Below are 12,513 nucleotides of genomic sequence, written 5' to 3' on the forward strand. Positions count from 1 at the left end.
CGTGGGGTCTTCCCGGACCTGGGCTCGAACCAGTGGCCCCTGCCTTGGCAGGCAGATTCTCAACCGCTGTGCCACCAGGGAAGCCCCATGCAATTTATTTTTTTAAACTTTAAATTCTTAGGCCATTTTGTAGAAGATTGCTCCTTACAATGTAACTGTTCAAGGTGCGGAAGCCAAGAGAATGCCTCATGTTTTAAGAGCTAAAGGTTCTGTCAATATTTTGATTTGTTTGCATTCATAGCCAAGTTTATTCCTTTTTAAGTGCATTCTGTGAATTTTCCTATGCAGTCCTTTGTAGAAATTGGACTTTTGTTACAACTGTGTCTCTCATCGACTTGTTGATTCAGTAGGATTTGTGTGATGCTGTTGGAGTTATAAGAGAATTCCATGGAATCTGTTCTTAACACCGGTTTTCTAGACGTTGTACGAAGAGCCCTTTCCAACCCGTTTGCGTCTGTTACACTGAGTGTATTTAGCAGCAGTTCCTCCGTATTGAGCGGTGTGATTCAGAATTCCCGGCGCTCCTCATTTTCACGTTCATGTTGATTTAATCCAAATCAGGGGCTGATTGACTGCTTCTGACAGCTCTGCCTCCCCACCAGGGTCTGACACAGAGAATGCAAACCTGCTTGCTGTTCTTTTGTGCCCAAACGGCCGCTCATCCCAGTGGCCGCTCATCCCAGTGCCGCAGGCTGTGCCCAAACACCTGCAGTCTCCACGTGGCTCTTCACCCAGACCAGCCACGCCTGGGCCCGGGGAGCTGACGGCTTTGTTTATTTCAGTCTCACTGAAAGGATCAGGGGACGGGAGGAAGGCGGGGTCATTGATCTCTTTCTTTGGTGCCAGTACACAGAAAGGGTTTTTAGAAACTTCGAGAAGGTGCTGGGGAGGCATGGAGGGTGGAGGCATGGAGAGCAGAGGTTTTCCCTGGGAAGTTTTAGCAGAAGCCGGAGATGAGGACCTTTGTGTTTTGTGGTGCCAGAGCCTCTGTACATGCCGCAGTCGAGTCATTGATGGTGATGTGGTGGTGAGGAAGGTGGTGGGGAAGGGGAGGTCAGGATCGCGTCGGAGGTATTGATGACGGGTGACCAGGGACACCTGTCAGCTGTCGATGAGCCCCGTTTTCTGAGTGACAGGGACGAAGGTGTGGCTGCTGAAGAGGGGACAGGTCGGCAGTGGCCTTCCTCTCCGGTAGGCTCCTCGCTGTGGGTCTGACGCTCTGGAGTGGAGGCGGTGGGCGTGGAGTGGCTGCAGCCTGGCAGATTTGCACGTGGCTGCCCTCATCAGTGGGGTCCTTGTCATGGGGAACCCTGCATCTTCGCCGGTGATGCTTCAACATAGGAAGGTGGTTCTTTTCTAAATACGGGTTTGGGTGTCAGTGTCCCTGAAGACTTTTTGGGGGAGGTGTTTGTCCAGTTCATCAGCTCCAATGGGAAGGTAAGGAGCCAAGGCCGTTGCTGGCTGGAGGGACACGGGGCAAATCTGAACTCTGTGTGCAGCGGGGAACTGGCCTGGAAGCGCTGAGACCCCCGCTGTGGGTTTTCTGTCCCAAGGAGCCCGGCCTTTAGGAAACACACCAGCTGGGATGTGAGCGGCCGGCTAGGAGTTCCGTTCGGCCGTCCCCACGGGGGCCTTGGGCCTCTGAGAACAGTCCAGCTGTCTGTCTGCTCTTCTGGGATTTGGTTCCCTTTCGTTATTCCCCCATCATCCGTAGCGTTTTGTAGAACGTTTTTTCTCCTGGTGGCGTGGAAAGGCAGGGCTGGCCACGCTAGCAGGTGAGTGGCATAGGCCGGCCTCTCGGGGCCTCCCCGGGCACAGCCGGCTTTCACGGGAGGGCCGGGAGGGGTCCTGGAGGTCGGGCAGCAGCAGTGCCTGGCAGGTGACGAGATGCTGTGTGGGGCTGGGAGACCCCAGGCCCTGGACGTGCTGCAGAGGGGCACCCGGGGTGTGGTTCCACTCTTGTCTGCTCCGTGTTCAGGCTTCCGGTCCCTTCCTGTCCCATCTCAATACCTCATGCTCGACTGGCCGGCACCTCTGTCCAGGGTGAAGCTCACGTGGCCAGGGAGCCCTGGCCTGAACGGAGACCTGACTTGGTGGCTTCTCAGCGGGGCTTTCTTTGAGCTCCCTGCGGGGCCAGAGGACTTGGTGCCCGAGAACCACGGGGCGGGGTGTTTCTTCACGTTTGTAGGTGCTCTGATTTCTTTTGACGTTAAGTGGCTCCTGTTATGAGTGGATGTGGTGACCGATTGGCGTGGATTCGGCCTCAACAATTGCAGTTCCAAAGGAGATGCTGTCTTTAAATGACTTTCCCAGGAGATTCTGGGGGACTCTGGGCCGTGTGTGTGATCCTATGGGCTGAGTCTGCCCTGGCTGAGGCATATGGTTTCCAACATCAACATTATCTGTGAGAAAAAAAGCAATTTGGGTCTTTCTCAAGTTGCTTAAGTTGTCCGAGAGAACATCATACTAGCGTTTCTCAACAATTTCCAGTTCTGAAACGGTTGGGCTGCACCGGGGGTGGGCAGGGGGAGGCTGGCGTAGCCACTGGGCAGAGGCAGCTGTGCGTCCACAGCACGTTCTTGCTGGAAACAAAACTCTACCACTAGGGAGCTGAAACTCAGCTCCTGGTAGACCCTGGGCGGGGGCAAGAGCTGCTAGGCCTGCCCCACATGACCTGAGAATCCTGCTCCAGAATCTTCCATCAGTGGCTTTGAATGCTCTTCGTGGCGAGTCTCCCTTTTGCTTTGGATGCTTCTGGAATCTTCTGGATGGACTGGACTCAGAATGTCACTGAATGCAGTGGTCTCTGTCACTTCTAAACTATAGTCATCAAAATCCAGGGAAATCCCATGACAGCTGCGACAGATTTAGGAAACTGCTGGAAAAAATATGAACTTTTGTCATATTTTATAGAGTGATATTTCATTTTTAAATATCACTTCTGGTTTTGCATTTAAAAATTCAAAATTCAAGCAGACTTTGAACTTCGAATGCGACCTTGTTACTTAGCAGCACATGGGTTAGAAAGTTCATGCTGTTTGATGTCTACACCAGTCCTGGGGGTGGTGGGCAGCTGAGGGTCAGCCTGGAGAATCACAGAATTCCAGGTGCTCTGCAGGAGTGGGAATGAAGGGGAGTGGGAGTTGGGGCCTGCTCGGGTGAGAGGAGGGGGTGATGGGACACACCAGCTCTGGGTTGCAAGGGAGGCGCCCTGGGAGGTCGCAGAGCGGTTTGCTTGGGGACCAAGGTAAGACGTGTGTGGCTGGGGGCGTGGACCACCCAGCGGAGAGCTGAGACTTCACCCTGCTCCTCCTCGGCACCTGGCTCTTCTTGGTGAGCAGCCTGGGCACCTGGTCGAGGGTGGGATGGAGACGCAGCTTCCCCAAGGCCATGGGTGCTGTGGAGGCGTGCCCTTCTGCAGCCCTCCTTGGACTTCCGGGCCAGAGTCACGCAGAGCCATCTCTGGTTCTTCCTCTCCAAGCCCCTTTGTCGTTTTCCTTTCCCCCTGCAGAGATAGCCGTGTACGAAAACAAGCCAGCACTCCTCGTTCTCCTTGTGATTTGTCACTTATCCTGAGCCTGGGCTGGGTCCAGGCTGCTCTTGTATTCCTCTGGGGCCGGGTCTGCAGCCCTGCGCTCAAGCGCTTGTCCTGCCGGGCTCGTGCTGTTCCTGGAAAGCCGGGGCCGTGGAGTGCATCCTGTCTGCTCTGTCGCCATCTGTTCGGGAGCAGAAGTTGGCTCCGGGTGGACGGCGGATGTGCTGTTCATTCATCCTCGTTCTGGGAAGCAGGTGGGGACTCCCAGGAAAGGAGGAGCCAGGAGACGGCAGACCCCGCACAGGCCATCTGACTCGGTTGCTAATCACCACGTGTGTAGTTAAGATGGAAGCATTGGCTTTTTCCTCGTCTGCCAAACTTAGGCCTCACTTTGTTTACTCTGATGAGTCCTGATTTCTTCCCTTTAGAAGAGAGGTAACCAGCTTCCAGTGGAGTTTTCCGTTGATGGGGCTTCTGTGGGTGAGACAGCAAGGGGAGGCGGGGGGGTGGGGAACACTGAGTTGTGCTGGTGTCGGTCCGGGCACGGCGGACCCTGTCGGCCTTCCCAGACCTGGGGTGTATATCGTGCCGCTGAGGCCAGAGGAGGCCCCAGGTGCACCTGATGACAGTGTCTTCGGAGAATTGCTGTTTGCCCCACTCCCTCGGGGCTCTTTGTGTGACAGCTCGCTGTTCAGTACAACTGGTGCAGTGGAGTGAGGGTGTGTTCCTTCTAGGCTGTGAATTTCAAATAAATTTGTGTATGCAGAATGGCGCTTTACCCGTGTGATCTTCCTGCCCTGTAAACCCAGTCTCAGCGTGAGAAAGACCTCCATTTCCAGCAGAGATGTACCTTCTGATATACCCGCCCAGCCCTGCGAGACTGTCAGGGCCGTCGAAAACAAGGGACGTCTGAGAAGCTGTCACCGCCCAGGGGAGCCTGAGGAGACTTGAGGACTAAATGCAGCGTGGGGTCCTGGGTGGGACCCTGGGGTGGAGAAAAGACATCAGGGGGAGACAAGGGGATCTGAAGGAAGTGGTGACCTTAGTTAATAACCCTGTATCAGTATAAAGAATGGAATAATGCCATGTGCAGCAACAGGGATGGACCTAGAGATGATCACACTAAGTGAAGTAAGTCAGACAGAGAAAGACAAATATCGTATGACATCACTTATATTTGGAATCTAAAAAAATGATACCAATGAACTTATTTGTAAAACAGAAATAGACTCATAGACAACAATCTTATGGTTACCAGAAGGGGAAGGAGGGGGCAGGGATAAATTAGGAGTTTGGGAGTAACAGATGCACACCACTATTTACAAAATAAGCAACAAGGACCTACTGTATAGCACAGGGAACTCTGTTCAATATCTTGTAATAACCTATAAGGGAAAATAATCTGAAAAATAGATATGTATACATGTGTAACTGCATCACTTTGCTATACACCTGAAACATTGTAAGCCAACTATACTTCAGTGAAGGATATATGTATATATCAGTATAGGATGTACCATAGTAGTGTCAGATGTTACTAATAGCAGAAGCTGAGTGCAGTGGTTGTTGGTGGAGTACATCGGAACTCTGTACCATCTACTCAATTTGTAATAAAGTCTATTGATAAACTTTGAACTAAAAAAAATAAATTTGTAGATATTCTCTCTTGCTCACTCTCTATTTATGAATGATAGTATACTGTAGATACTTAGGCACCCAGCTTTTAAATTTTTTTCCTTTGGGGATTATTCTAAATTAGTACAAACCAGTTTCCTATTCTTCTATGGTTGTACGTGGATGTGATATCATTCATTTAGCAAGTCACTCTTGGTGGAACCTGGATCTGTTTCCAGCCTTCCCACTGTTGCTGCCCTAAACAGTGCTGCCTTGAGGGTTCCCATTCCTAAGTGAAGTTTACTGGAGTGTGACAGGCATCTTTTTCTAGATGCACAAACCATCAGTGCTTAGCTTGAATTATGACAAGAGGAAGACACCTGTGACTGCTACACAGAGCGAGAAGAGGAGAACGCAGGCAGCCCAGCAGCCTTTACGTGGCCCCTCTAGGTCACCGCAGCCCCTCCCCTGCCCCCAGGAATCTCCTTTCCAGCCTCTAACACCTTGGATTAGTTTTTCCTGGTTTTGAACTTTATATTATTGCAGCCACAGAACATTTACTCTTTCTGTCTGGCTTCTTTCTCTCAACAATATGTTTGTGAGATTTACTGAGGTCACGTGACCCAGGGTTGTTTGTTCATTTACATGGGTGTGTAATATTTCCTTATATGAACAGATCACGATTTATCTATTCAATTGTTGATGACACCTGGGTGGTTTTAGGCTGGGGCTTTTACATATAATGCTACTGTTACATTCTCATGTGTCTGCTGGGCCACATTTCTTTTGATGAGGTATGTGTGGGCCAAACAGATTCTCAGATTTCTCCTACCAGTTTACACTCTGAGAGACCCACTGGCTGCACCCTGGCCGGTGCTTGGGACTCTCATTACTTTGTGTTCTGGCCACTGTGCCTTATCTCGTATTTCCCCTATTACCGAAGATGCTGAGCATCTGGTCGTATATGTATCAAACAGCTTGATATCCTTTCTGGTGAAGTGCCTGTTTTAAGTCTTTTGCTCATTTAAAAAATTGGATTGTCTTTATTTTTTCTACTGATTGGTAGGAGTTATTTTTATAGGCGAGAGATGAGTCCTTTGTTGGTTATTTCCTTGGATGTTTCCTCTCAGTCTGTGGGTTGCCTCTTCACTTTCTTAATGATGCTCTTTGATGAACAGATGTTCTTAATTTTAACACAGTCCAACTACTGGTCATTTTATTTATGCCTGCTTGAATGCCATGGAGATAGCCTATTATCTTCTAGAAGCTTCATTGTTTTACCAGGTGGATCTATGGTCTACCTGGAATTGATGTTTTAAAAAATATGATGTGTGGGCTTCCCTGGTGACGCAGTGGTTGAGAATCTGCCTGCCAATGCAGGGGACACGGGTTTGAGCCCTGGTCTGAGGGGATCCCACATGCCGCAGAGCAACTAGGCCCGTGAGCCACAACTACTGAGCCTGCGCGTTTGGAGCCTGTGCTCTGCAACAAGAGAGGCCGTGACAGTGAGAGGCCCGCGCACCGCGATGAAGAGTGGCCCCCGCTTGCCACAACTAGAGAAAGCCCTCGCACAGAAACGAAGACCCAACACAGCCAAAAATAAATAAATAAATAATTTAAAAAAAATACAATGTGTGGTAATAACTGAGGGTTACTTTTCCCATTTGGATATTCAGTTGGCTCAACAATTCATTAAACAGCTCTATCCTTTCTCCACTGCTCTGTGATGCCACCTTGTCCTCAGTCATGAACATACATCTGGGTCTGTTCCTGGACTTAATCTGTGTGCCAGTGAACATGCTTGTAACTAATGGAGCTTTATAATTAGTTATAACAGCTGGTAATGTGAGTCCTCCAGCTTTTTTTTGATAATTTTAAAGACTGTCTTGGTTTTTCTTGGCCCACTGCATTTCCATATGAATTTTAAAATCAGCTTTTCAATTTCAACAGAATAACTACTGGAATCTCGATTGGGACTGCATTGATTTGCATATAAAATCAGTTTATTTGAATCTTCCAATCCATGAATATGATATTGCTTTCTATTTGTTTGGGTCTTCTTTAATTTCTTCTGTCACATTTTTTGTAGTTTTCAGTGTAGAGTTCTTTCATTTCTTTTGTTAGATTTACGTCTAGGCATTTTTTGGGATGCGTTTTAAAATTTTTATTTTTTGTTTGTTTGTATTTAGAAATACAATTAGTTTTTGTGTAGCCACTTTGTCTGTAGACAGCTTTTAGACTTGGCTTTATTACTATACTAGTTTGTAGATTCTTCGGGATTTTTATGTATACTGTCTGTGGATAGTAGACATTTTATTTTTGTTGCTAATTTTTAAAATTTTTATGTGTTTTTCTTGCTTTATTGCATTGTCTAGGACCTTCAGTCAAATGTTAAACAGAATTGGTGATTGTGAACATCTATGTCTTACTGGAATATCAAGGGAAAATTTGTCAACATTTCATCATTATGTATGAAACTTGCTATAGGTTTCCTATAATAGTCTTTATCAGACTAACGCAGTTCTCTTCTGTTCCTAGTTTGCTGCATTCTCTCACAAGTAAGTGTTAAAATATTAGGCTGCACCATATGGTGTGCAGATATTTGATCTTTTTAAATCTACAAAAATGGCACTTTCATTTGGTTCAGCTTAATATACTTTGTTCTGCATCTATTAATCAAATGATTTTTCCCCTATGTTTGATTAATGTGATGAATTTTCTTGAATGCTTTTTGAATGTTAACGAGCCGTACATTTCGTAGTAAATCCAACTTGGTTATAATTTATTATTCTTCTTTTATACTACTGCATTCATTTTGCTTATATTTGGCTTAATTTTTTTCATCTAAATTCATGAGTGAGATTGGCCTGTGGTTTTCTTTTCTTGAAATGTCTTTGTTAGGTTTTAATATGAAGGTTATACTGGCCTCTTAAAATGGAATGAGATTATCCTCTTTTTTATTCCTAGAGTTGGCAAAGTTTTTCTTTAAAGAGATAGATGGTAAATATTTTAGGTTTTGTGGAACACATATGGTCTCTGTTGCCTATTTTTCTTCTTTTATTTTTTTAAACAATCATTTAAAAACGTAAAAACCAGTCTAAATTAGCAAGTTGTACAAAATGAGGCCACAGATTGATTTGGGCCATTGTTTGCTGACCCCTGTTGGATTCTCTTGAAGAGTTTATATAAGGTTGATGTTGTTAATTTCTTTTTAAAATATTTGGAAGAACTCACTGGCGAACTTACATTGGCGTTTTCTTTGTAGGAAGATTTGTAAATCACACCGCCAACTGACCTAGGACTATTCAAATTTTCTATTTTTTCTTGTGTCAGTTTTGATGTGTTTAGTTATTCTCAGAATTTTTTTCATTCTATCTAAAATTTCAAATGTATTGATACAGTTTTTAAAATACTCTCTTGTTATCTTTTACTGTTTGTAGGATTTGTACTGACATCTTTTTCATTCATATTGTTTATTTGTTCTTTCTCTTTTTCCCCGCTGGACTTGCTAGGATAGTTGTATTAATATTTTTAAACAACCATATTTGATTTTCTTTATTCTACTGGATTTTTAAAAACTCAATTTCTGATCTTATTGCTGTTATTTCCTTTTATTCTCTGGGCTTACTTTGCTTTTACTTTTAGCTAATTGAGGTAAATATTTAGGTTATTGAATTTTTTTTTCAGATTTTCTTCTTTTGTAATACATGCATTTAAGATTATGATTTTCACCTATGCGTGGCTTTGCTGGGTTGCACAGGTATTTAAATGTCATTTTTCATTATAATTCGGTTTAGAATAACATCTGATTTCCTTTTTGATTTCTTCTTTGACCCATGGGTTATTTTATTTCTTTATTTCAGCCTTTTGTGAATTTCTTAGTATTTTGCTTTTGTTATTGACTTCTACTTTAATTTCACTACGGTCACAGAATTTACTGTATATAATTTCAATTTTTGAAAATTCTTTGAGTTTTGCTTTATCATTGTATGGTCAATTTTATAAACATTTTATATATTTGAAGAGGATATGTCAATTAAGATTGTCAGTTCTGTATATGTCAAGTCAAATTTATTAACTATGATGCTCAGATCTTCTGTTACTTTACTGATTTTATTGTCTGCTTTTTCTGTCAGTTACTGAGAATATTTTTAAATCCCTTTTTGTAATTGTGGATTGGTATTATTTCTCATTTTAGTTGTCAGTTTTTGCTTTTGTGTATTTTGAAGCTATTTTAAGCCCATGCAAATTTAGAACTTTATACTTTCTTGTTGGAATAACCACCATTTTATTATTATGAAGTGTTTGATTGCAGTTTCCCTGAGGGCCGGTCTTCTCCTTGTACTTACTCCTAGTATGTAAGGATCCCAGCTGGGAGCCCCGGGTGTTTACGTGAACCATCCCCCTTGGCAGGCTCTGAACCCCTTTCACTTCCCAGGGTTGGCTTCTCACCCTCCTGGTGGAAGCTTGTATGTCAGCAAATGCCTCTTGGGGAAAATGGGCTCAAAATATGCCCTCCTCTCTCTTTCCTTCTCTCTCTTGTTTTGGCCCGTCAAGTCCTGGCTGCCTTGGTAGCTCTCTGACTCCAAAGCCTTCATAGTACCTACATATGTTTTTTATGTTAACCAGTCTGCGGCAGGGTTGGCCCGACAGGAGCTAGTTTGCTGTAGCCAAAGTGGAAGATGAGGTTTACTTATCGGTGCCACATAATGTATGTAAGGTTTCCCAGGTGACTGTCCGGGTTTGCACTGACCTTTATATTTCAGTGAAATAACTGCTGGGCGTATTTTAAAGTGGACTGCAATATACCTGCAGCCTCGAGCTGCTCTTGCAGCACTTTTCCTCGGATATTTTATGAGGTGATTGATGTCGCACCTTACAAATGTCAAGTGCCCCCATCTGAATGCAGCGCACTCGGTGAGCGCTTTTCTGCCAGTCTGCCTTGTCCTCCTCCTCCCCTTGGTTTTCACCAAGTTGTTTTCCCTCCAACGTGAATGAAGAATTCATTCTAGATTTAGCTTGAGAAATATTCTGTAGGACATTGCTTTTCATGCCATTAATGTCATGACTATACCAGCAGTGGTTTCCCTGCTCGGCAGAGCAGAGCTCAGATGCAGCACCACGTCTCTCTCGGCCTCCTTTTCATCATGTGTCAAGGGGGGGGGGTGGTATTAAATGATATTTAGTTCCTTCCGCCTCTGAGATAACATGATTCTCACATTCACGTGGCAGCCAAGGCTGGAAAGGTTGGAAGTAAGCCGCAGGTCAGCAAATAACTGCCTGGGAATTTTTATATGTAGGGGTAGGGGTGTAAGACAGCTTCTCTTCTTTAATGGCTTTTTGGGGTCGGGGGAGGCTGTGGGTGGAATCTGCTTTTCCACATTAAAATTTACCTTTTCTGTTTTGTAACCCATGCTTTTCATATAATATGGTCAGGTTATAAATGCCATGTTTGGTTTGTAACATTGAGAAGTACATTTTATTCCTATAGTTGCTAATTTAAATCACTTAAAAATAAATACGATTTTACCTGCAAATAATTGAATTACAGAGTGCTAGTTGTAAGGAAGCCAGCATTTTCCTCCCCGCAGGAGGTGAGGCTCTATGACCATCTCAAACAGCGTTGCTGTCAAACAGTTATTTTGGCTTTCTGGAATGCGAGTCCTCCCTAGAGATAGCAAGCGGGAGGGTTAGCGGACGTGGGAGCCCTTGCCCCTCCTTAGGGTTAATGGCAGTCCGTGTGTACTTGGTGGTGGAGAGCAGACGCTTGGAAGGGTGGCTGAGTGTGGTGGTCACAGAGGGCCAGAGCCCAGGCAGACCTGCTTGGCTGCACTCCTCCCGGTGGCCTCCTGCGGCCCTGGGTGCCCAGCACGGGCTCTGAGGCCCGTATCCGGGCAGCTGGTGGGGGACCCCGGTGGTCCTCGTTCAGGCCTTGGGAACCAGGCGGGATGTGCCACCTCCGCTGGCCAAGGTGGCTCCTGCTCTCGCACGGGAACTCCTCCCTTGCCTTGGCCTCCTGGAGCACCTCGTCCAGGTCCCCGGAGTCCCCACAAACAAGCCTCCACGTGTGGTCTGGGAGGTGCCGAAGCCAGCGCCCATGGTGGTGGGTGACACGCCATCGTGACACGGGGGGGCTTCGCTGGAGGGGTTGGCAGTTAGTAGGTCGTTCGTTCGTGGAGAGGCGGCGGTGCCTTCCGGGTGGCAGCACGGCAGTGGCCTGGCTGGCCTTGTCCCTCTCACTGTCCCCACCACAGCGGGAAGGATGGCGGCACTTGGGTGACAGGTGGGGCCCGAGTCGGGGCCCGGGATGCCGCACTTGGGCCCTCAGGGCATCCTTCTGCCAGCTCCCCTTTGCTCTGTGCATGGCCTCCGGCAGTGGGCTGCGGGGCGCAAACCCCGGCCCTCCCTGGGTGGCTGGCGCCCCTCCCTCTGGGCTTGCTTCTCTCTGAGGGTTGAGGACCTGCGGAGAAGAAGCTTTGGCCCCGGGGGTGGGGTGGGGGAGGATTAACAGAGGCAGGTGTGCAGCCCGGGGCCAGGTGTGCCCGCGATGGGAGCGGTTGTCCTCATCAGGGCACCCAGAGCCCTTGGGGGCCCAGCGGCCAGCCCAGAGCACCTGGCAAGTTTCACTTTAGTCACCCTTGTCAGACTCAGGCCCTTTTTGATAAACATAAATACCCTGTGTCTTTTAATGTTCTGAGACTTCAGAATAACTGACATCATTTCTCAAAGCAGATTCCAGTGAGGGTGTTTGCGTGTCAGGCCGGCGGCCTCCCGTCCCCCAGCTGGAGCCAGCTGCCCACCTGGACCAAACCGTCCTGGGGCACGGGCGGCACAGAGAGGGGCCGTGAGCTGCCGGGGAGCCCGGCGAGAGGAGGGGCGCAGAGAGGTCGGCGGGAGGGGGGCTGGTGTGGCCTCGCTCCCCTGCCTGCCTGGGCACACGACTCTCAGGTCCACAGGAGGGCCTGCTGCACCGAGACCAGGGCCCAGGGCCAAACGTGCGTATTTCAACGTTGTTCTCTTTGGTGGTAGGGACTGTAAAGTTTAAAACCCAACTCCTGAGAAAGGCATTTTGCCAACATGACAAGATTCCAGTGGGAGAACCTGCCGGCAGGCCCTGCTCAGCCGACAGTGGTCCTCTTGGACTGTCAGAATGCGGCCTTCTGGAGCGGCCTGGGCCCAGAGAGGGCCGGTGCACGGCCCTGGCTTCTGTCTGGGGAGAAGAGGCCAGCGGTGGGCAGGGCCAGCCCTGCGGCGGGACTCCCCACCCGGTTCTGGGGCCCTTGCTTTCCCTGCCTGGGAGCTCCGCCCAGGCTTGACCCCGTGGTCTGTGGGCCCTGGGCGTGCTGCTGCTCGCTGGCGGCCCG

The 12,513-nt window shown here is 47.8% G+C and overlaps 1 protein-coding gene across 3 annotated transcripts in view; it reads left to right on the plus strand.

Moving 5' to 3' along the window:
* The window catches only part of HDAC4 (histone deacetylase 4), a 294,251-nt gene that overhangs the window by 51,589 nt on the left and 230,149 nt on the right, over nt 1-12,513 (plus strand). The gene's annotated exons all lie outside the window — the stretch shown is intronic.

Source organism: Eschrichtius robustus, chromosome 5, assembly GCF_028021215.1.
Source record: "Eschrichtius robustus isolate mEscRob2 chromosome 5, mEscRob2.pri, whole genome shotgun sequence".
Lineage (NCBI taxonomy): Eukaryota > Metazoa > Chordata > Mammalia > Artiodactyla > Eschrichtiidae > Eschrichtius > Eschrichtius robustus.